Source organism: Canis aureus, chromosome 6 (genome assembly GCF_053574225.1).
Source record: "Canis aureus isolate CA01 chromosome 6, VMU_Caureus_v.1.0, whole genome shotgun sequence".
NCBI lineage: Eukaryota > Metazoa > Chordata > Mammalia > Carnivora > Canidae > Canis > Canis aureus.
This window is the reverse complement of record NC_135616.1, coordinates 39,557,817-39,566,587: the sequence shown is the minus strand read 5'-3', so window position 1 is coordinate 39,566,587 and position 8,771 is coordinate 39,557,817.

The following is an 8,771-nucleotide window of genomic DNA, read 5'->3' as shown; positions in this document are numbered from 1 at the left end:
CACTGGGGCCCAGGAAGAGAAGCAGCAGAACTCATGGGAGTGGGGATGAGGCTGGGCACCCACATGAACTGCTTCCTAGAATGGCAACTTAGAAATTGGGCAAGCAGAGGAGGAAGGGGGTGTTTCAAGAAGGAGACTTGCAAAGACAGAGGCCTGGCCATGTGAGTTTCCAGGATGTTCAGGGACTGAAGCTGATAGGGTGGGGTGTCTAGAAAGGCCTTGGATGCCCTGCTGAGGCAGGTGGCCTCTACCCCATGGTCATAGGGCCACTGGAGGACTCTCACAGGTGGAAGACCCTGGCACTACTGGTTCTGACGCCTGCGGGCCACAGGGGACTTCAAAGAAGAGAAGCTGAGAGGTGATCTTTGTGGGCTGGTGGGAGGGGAAGCCCTCCTTCCATCTTGCTGTCCAGCCCAGTCCAAGTGGGCTGTTGTGTGGGAGGGGATTGCTGCTGTTTGCAAAGATCCCTGCCTGAAAGAAGAGCTGCCACTCCCCGAGGATGTGACCTAGGCTTGTAGGGGCAGCTGCTCCCCACAGCAGATGCAAAGTGGGGCTCCTGCTAGGAACGGGGCTTGCCATTCTCAGGAATGGGCAATAGACGTGATTCTGCCTTATGTGCAGTTCATCTCCTCCCCACCTCCTGCCATGGGCTTGAGAGCCTAGCGTAGACTCTGGGGGACAGCTGGATTCTAGATGTCTAGCTTCCTAACCTAAGTAAGTGCCCAGCCAAGCAGGCTTGGGAGGGCAGCAATCAGCCTTTGTAGCACTGCTCCTGGCAAACCAAGCAGGCTCTCTGGCCTTCAGTGGCCCCTGGCCCCTGGCCCAGAGGTTCTCTGTCACTCCTTGGTCAGCAGGAAGGATGTTTGCTGGCTCCTTCAGCAAGGGGTGGGGGTGGGAGATGTCTGGTCAGCAGCCTTTGGATAATGATTCTTGGACAATTCGTCTGGGGTATCCTCTCAGGCCCAGCCTTCTGCCCCAGGGATACAGCTTGTTTCCTGGGCACTGTTTGGGAGTGGGGGCTGCTCTGGGTTATCCAGGCAGGGTCTGGACAGGCCCTACAAAGGGAAGAGCCCTCACAAGCTGCAGAACCAGGGAGAGCAAGACAGAATGGGCTGGGCCCTCCCAGTATTTTCTGGGAGCCTCCTGGCTGATTCGAGCCTCTCCCATCTTAGTCTCTGAATGCCTCTGGAGCCTTGATTTCCCCCACTTCTGTTGTTCATTCTTCATTTAACAACTATTTGCTTAGTAACAACCCTGGGCCAGGTCCTAGGGCTATGACTCGAGATTCTAGTTAACATGTGTAACACAGTTGGGTCCTGGAGTTCTATACGGACCTCTACTGGATCTACTGGAGGTCAGGAGGTCTAGAGGGAACCCCTGGAAGGGCCAGAATAGCTGGGCCAGCCTGTGGAGAATAGATATCTGGGCAACATCTATCAACCTGTATGGAAACATCGTTACATTTTAACAACCAGTGGTACCAGCTTATGTCACCCCTGGTCCAGCAGAGGGCAAGATCCTGACAGTCCTCCCCTTCTGAGGGTCCCCCTGACTCCCCTCCCCCAAGGGTTCTCCTGGCAGGCCTCCAGCTGTGAGGACTCCCCTGGCCCACCACCCAGAATGAAGAGTCTCCATCCATGGTTTTCTTTAGGATCACCAAGCGATATCAAGGCCCTTGGCCCTCCCCCTGCCTCCTCTGGCCCTGGAAGCTCTAGTGGGATGGGGGGGCTTTATTTTTTCAATCCCCCCTCCATCTTAGACTTCCCCCCAAGGGGCCCTCACTCTGTTGTCAGCTCCCATTCTGCTGGCTTGGGGTCTACTCAATCTCAGACCTTCCTTCTCCAGTTTCCAGCTGTGATCAGAGATGGATGCCTGGAAGATGGCCAAGAGGAACTGCTATCTGCTGCCTGCCCTGGCCTAGTGCGGCCAGGCTGTCAGGGGGACCAGGGCTTGGGTTACTGAGTAATGTGGGGTTGCTCGAAGCTGCTCTCCCCTGGGGTTGCCTCTTCCCCAAAGCCACCTGGCTCCTTTAATTCCACCGAGCTCTCCCCAGTGTTAGGGGAACACAGGAGAAAAGTGGCAAAGCACCTGAGTCTTTAAGACTCTTGTTGGTGTGTCCATTCATCCACCACATCTTCATGGGGGGAAGGGGGGGGCGGAGCTGGGAAGTACTGAGTCCTCTGCAACTGGTTTTGAGGAGCCCCCAGAGGTGATGCAGAGTGCTAACATTTTCTAAACCTTCAGCAAATGTGGTGATCAGTACTGTTCTGATCGCTGAGCAAAGAGAACAAATGAATGACTCCAGTGCACTGTGGGGCACATGGTGTCTCTGTGGACAGTCTCCACGCACCCTCCTGTCCTAGCTGGAGGGGGTGAACAGCAGGGACTAGGGGCCTAATGAGCACAGTCAAGAGGGGTCATCAGACTAGCAGCCCCAGTGACAAAACCACTCTTGGACAGAGGAGATCTGGGGAAACAGAGCTTGCCTTCATTTCGCAAACATACTGAGCACCTGCTGTGTGCCAGGTGCTGTGCCAGGAGCTGGGAGCTGCTGGAGCAAGACATGGCCCCCTGCCCTCAGGGGAAGTGGATGTATGGGCGGGATCAGGCTGCAGAAGGCTGTCATGAGGACAGGGCCCAGGGCTCTAACCTGTGCTGGGGGTGGTCAGGGAAGGCTTCCCAGAAGTGATGCTTACTTCGAGATCTAGGCTACTTTCACAGCTGAGGTGGAGGAGGGAGTGCCTTTGTGTCCAGTGTTCTGGTATGAAGAGAAATGAGGCTATACTAGAAAGTTCTTTGATGCCCATTTTCTGGGGCTGGACCAACCACAGACCTCAACTCTCCTGAAAACCAGAGCCACTGCAGTACCGTGTAAAACACTGCTGTATGTATATACATGGCATAGTGAAAATCAGATATGGCTTTCTCTGCCCAGGGCCTCACCATAATATCAGTGTCCACATAAAAGAATGTCAGATCACTTTGGTTTAAGCTTTCTTCAGTTGTAAAATCAAAATGACAGTGCTTTGAAAAAAGTTTGTCAGGAAGCAATGATCTCAAGCCCCCAGGGTTTTGTTCCATGCATTTAATACTCTATTTGCACTCCTGCGATGGGCCAGGCGCTGTGCTGCTATGTGGGGTACTGGGGGTTGTCCCCATACCCCACCGCCACTGGCCACTGCGGAGGCAGAACCAAGCTCTGTTCTCCAGATGCCAAGAGGGAGGAGCTAATGCCTCAGTCACTAAGGCTTGACAGTAGTCCTGCCTCCGAAGTACAATCCTTGCCTATCCTGCTGGGGGTCTAGGGTCAATTCCTGATCAGTGAAAGTTTTGGGAGACAGCCAAGTGCAGAAGGGAAGGGCATAGCCTCAGAGCATGGGGACAAAGGGCAGGGTCTCAGCTCTGTCCCAGAGAGATTTTGGACGAGTCGCTTACCAAGCCTTGAAGCTTGGTTTCCTCTCCTCCCAGGGATTGTTGTGAGGAGGAATGTCCGTGAACACATGACCTGCAGTGCATCCTTAGTAGCACAGCTCATGAGAATTGCTTTTTTTTTTTTTAAAGATTTTATTTATTTATTCATGAGAGACACACAGAGAGAGGCAGAGACATAGGCAGAGAGAGAAGCAGGCTCCATGCAGGAAACTCGATGCGGGGACTCGATCCCAGGACTCCAGGATCACCACCCAAGCCAAAGGCAGCCGCTCAACCACTGAGCCACCCAGGCGTCCCACTGAATTGCTGTTGTTAATAAGGAAACAGGAAGGTGAATTGTGTGGTGTATTTTCCCCCTCCATCCTGTGGCTGGCCTTGGGGGAAATCTGTGCCCTGCTCGGATGTGGGGAAACTGGCCCTCAGTCCTTAGTTTTGAACATAAAACAAAGGGTATTCCCTTAACCCTCAACTGTCTGGGTGGGGCCCCTCAAGAGAATAGCCAGGAGGGCTTTTCTAGGAGGGGTGCGGGGGGGGGGGGTGTCTTGCTCACGGGATGGGTCATGTGGGTGTGACCACAGTTAAAGGGGGCGAGGGACAGAATGCCATGTGCCCCTCCCAGCTTCTCTTCCTCAGTGCTTCCAAAGACTCCACCACAGAACCAACCAGAACCACACTCCATAAAAAAAAAAAAAAAAAAAAAAAAAGAACCACACTCCATCCAGGACCAATCAGGAAAGCCAGCTCTGTCCCACTGCTTCCCTTTGCTGGGGTCCAGGGACTGCTCGCTTGCTCCCTCTCCTAGGCCAGCCCCATCCTTCACTGCCTGTCTTCCCCAAACGAGAGTCATGCTTTTTTTTTTTTTTTTAATTTTTATTTATTTATGATAGTCACAGAGAGAGAGAGAGAGGCAGAGACACAGGCAGAGGGAGAAGCAGGCTCCATGCACCGGGAGCCCGACGTGGGATTCGATCCGGGGTCTCCAGGAACGCGCCCTGGGCCAAAGGCAGGCGCCAAACCGCTGCGCCACCCAGGGATCCCGAGAGTCATGCTTTTTGATGAACACCTCTTTTCTCTGAAAAGGGAGAAACAGAGAAGAAATATTCTTCACATATGACCCTGAACAATTGTAGAGCAGATTTCTGCCCAGGGAGCTGACACACCAGGACCAGAGCAGCTGGGTTGGGGGAGGTGGATCCCTACAGTCTGACTAGGGCTGCTGCCTCTGAGAAGCTCCTGGCTGCAGAAGAGGGACCAGACTGGGCCGTGAACACAGGAGAACCTCGCCTCCTCTAGGGCACATTTAGAATGTGGGCGGCCTGCTTGGGGTCTCTCTCCTGCAGCCCTGCCAGCACACCAAGCCCCTGGCGTGGGGGGAATATGAAATCTGGGGCTCTTAATGCTGGCAAGCAAAGTCATAGCCATTCGGCCTTTGCTTTTGTAGCTGTTTACTGAGTCATACTCTGCAAGGTCAAGGAAGTCTGGCTGTGACCCTGAAGATAGCAGTGAACAAATAGACACTGATCTTGTCCTCCAGGAGATGCTTCTCTAGTGGGGGAGACTCAATAAACACACACAAAGATATCTATGAAATGCCCTAAGAGGTTCGATGTTAACAAGGCTAAGCGAGTGAAGGGAGAGACTGAATCGAAAGGGGCATGAGGTTGGTTTACTAGGGAAGCCTCAGGAGACTCTGGAGATGCAGGCAGAAAGCCGGAAAGGGGCTCCAACAGACCTCTGGGCAGAGGGAACCACACATGCACTACCTCTGGGGGGTAACAGCATGGAGGGCAGGGTGGCTGGTGTGGCAGGCAAGGGAGCAGTGCCGTGTGATGGGCAGCACACACTGAGCTCAGTGCCCTGGCATGCAGTGGGACTTTACTGTAGGGGGAATGAAGCCACCCAGGAGGTAAAAGCAGAGGAATAATGGATGTGATTTATTATTTTAGAGGATCCTTCTGGCTGCCTGAGGGGGCATGAGCTGTAGGGATAAGTGGGAGCAGGCAGCCAGTGGAGAGGCCAGAACAATGACCCAGGCAAGAGCAGTGGTAGTGATGACAGAAGGAAGCAGTCGGGCTCTGGATATGTTTGGAAGCCAGAACTGACGGGGTTTATTCAAAGACATGGGGTCAGAGAGAGAGGAGTGTAGGTTCCCATTTTGCATACGGATGTCCAGTTGTTCCAACATGATTGAAAAGACTATCCCTTCTCCATTGGATTACCTTTGCTCCTTTGTCAAAGATGAGTTGACTCTATTTAGGTGGTTGTATGTCTGGGCTCTCCATTCTGTTCCACTGCTCTATTTGCCTAGCCTTTCACCAATACCACACTGACTGATTAGCATAACTTTATATCAAGTATTGGAGTCAGGGAGCATCACTCCTCCAATTTGTTCTTCTTCAATATTGTGTTGGCAATCCTGGGTCTTTTGCCTCACCATACACACTTTACAATAAGTTTGTCAATATCAGGGCACCTGGGTGGCTCAGTCAGCTGAGCATCTACCTTCAGCTCAAGTCATGGTCCCGGGGTCCTAGGATGGAGCCCTGTGTCAGGCTCCCTGTTCGGCGGGGAGCCTGCTGCTCCCTCTGCCTGCTGCTCCCCCTGCTTGTGCTCTCTCTCTGTCAAATAAGTAAAAAAAACTTAAAAAAATAAGTTTATCAATATCAACAAAATAATTTGCTGAGATTTTTTAAAAAATATTTTATTTACTTATTCACGAGAGAGAGACACACACACAGAGAGAGGCAGAGACACAGGCAGAGGGAGAAGCAGGCTCCATGCAGGGAACCCAACGTGGGACCCGATCCCGGGTCTCCAGGATCACATCCCGGGCTAAAGGTGGCGCCAAACCACTGAGCCACCTGGGCTGCCCAATTTACTGGGATTTTGATTGAGATTGCATTTAACCTATAGATCAAGTTGGGAATGGGGCATCTGTGTGGCTCAGTCAGTTAAGAATTTGACTCTTGATCTTGGATCAGGTCTTGATCCCAGGGTCATGGGTTCAAGCTCCACATTGGGCAGCCCAATGCGGAGCCTACTTAAAAAAAAAAGAAAAAAAGATCAAGTTGGGAAGAACTGACATCTTACCAACATTGAGTCTTCCAACCATGAACAGGGACTATTTTTCCATTGAGCATGACTAAACATTTTTTAAATTATTATTGAGGGGCACCTGGGTAACTCAGTTGGTTAGGTGATTAACTCTGGATTTCAGTTCAGGTCATAATCTCAGGGTTGTGAGATCAAGCTCCAAGTTAGGCTCCAAGCTCAGTGCAGAGTCTGCTTAAGATTCTTTCCCTCTGTCCCTACCCCTGCTCTCTCTCTCTCTCTCTCTGAAAAATAAAAATAAAGGGGTGCCTGGATGGCTGAGTCAGTTAAGTATCTACTTTTGGCTTAGGTCATAATCCTGGGGTCCTGGGATTGAGCCTGGTGTCAGTCTCCCTGCTCAGCGGGGAGTCTGCTTCTCCCTCTGCCCCTCCCCCACTCATGTTCGTTCTGGCTCTCTCTCTCTCTCTCTCTCTCTCTCTCTCATAAATAAAAGATTTTGCTTTAAGAGAGAAGGGGAGATCTTTTTTTTAAAAAGATTTTATTTATTTATTTGGGAGAGAGAGAGACAGGAGTCAGGAGAGGGACAGAAAAAGAGAAATAAGCAGACTCCCTGCTGGGCAGGGAGCCTGACACCAAGCTTCATCTTAGGACCCTGGGATCAGGCAGACAACCGACTGAGCCATTGAGGAGCCTCAATAAACAAAATCTGTTAAAAATTTGGTTAAAAATTTTTTAAAAATTGTCTAAATTTCAGGTGTATGTTACTTTGATACATTTACATACTGTAATATGATTGCTTTTGTAATTATATTTATCATGTTGCATATTTATTTATTTTTAAAGATTTTATTTATTTATTCATGAGAGACACAGAGAGAGAGAGAGGCAGAGACAGAGGCAAAAGGAGAAGCAGACTCCATGCAGGGAGCCTGATGTGGGACTCGATCCCTGGTCTCCGGTGTCATGCCCTGGGTGGAAGGCGGTGCTAAACTACTGAGCCACCAAGGCTGCCCACGTTGCATATTTACAGTGTGATATTGTTGCCTATATTCTTTATACTGTCCATTAAATCACTACGGCTTATATAACACTCTTTAAAATTTATACCCTTAAAAAAATAAAATAAAATTTATACCCTTAAATATCACTTTGCCCCCCCCAACTCCCCATCCCCTGGTAACCACCAGTTTACTGTTTTGTTTTTTCAGTTTTGTTTTTTTAGGTTCCACGTGTAAGTGATATTATATAGTACTTGTTTTTCTCTGACTTAGCTTGGCATAATGTGCTCCAAGTTCACCTATGCTGTTGCAAATGGCAGGATATCCTCCTTTCTCAAGCTAAACTCAATTGTGTGTTTGTACTGTATCTTTTTTATCCATTTGTCATTTGATGGGCACAGGTACTGTGAAAATGCTGCAATAAATATGGGAGTGCAGATATCTCTTCAAAATCCTGGGTGTTTTTTTTTTTCTAAGATTTATTTATTTATGCAGAAAGAGGGAAAGAGCGTGCAAGCGCAGGTATGAGCATGGGGGAGGGAAGAGGGAGAGAATCCCAAGCACACTCTCCTCTGAGCAGGGAGCCTAATGCAGGCCTCCATCCCACAACCCATGAGATCATGACCTGAGCTGAAATCATGAGTCAGATGCTCAACCAACTAAGCCACTCAGGAGCCCCCAAAATCCTGTTTTCATTTCCTTTGGGTAAATACCCAAGAGTGGTATTGCTGGATCATATGGCAGATCTATTTTTTTTTAAGATTTTATTTATTTATTCATGAGAGACACACAGAGAGAGGCAGAGAAGCAGGCTCGCCGCCAGGAAGCCTAATACAGGACTTGATCCCAGGGCCCTGGGATCACGACCTGAGCCAAAGGCAGACACTCAACCACTGAGCCCCCAGGCATCCCATATAATCAATTTTTTGAAGAACCACCATATTGTTTATCATAGTGGTTGGACCAATGTACATTCCCACTGACAGTGCTCTAGAATTTCCTTCTCACCACATCCTCACCAGTATCTGTTTGTCTTCTTGTTGATAGCCATTCTAATGGGAGAATGACTCTTACATTTTAAGTATGAATAGAGAGATCATTGGCTAAGGGAAGAGGGGTCCCCATTCAGGTTTTATTCCAGAATTGCACTTTGGTAACAATTATGATCTGAGGAAGCAGAGACAAACTTCCAAACATAACTTCCCCTTTCCTGTGCGTCCAAGCACAGCTAGGTCCAAACTTATCCACAAATTTGGGAGCCTCTCTGTTGTTAAAATTATTTTAATTGCT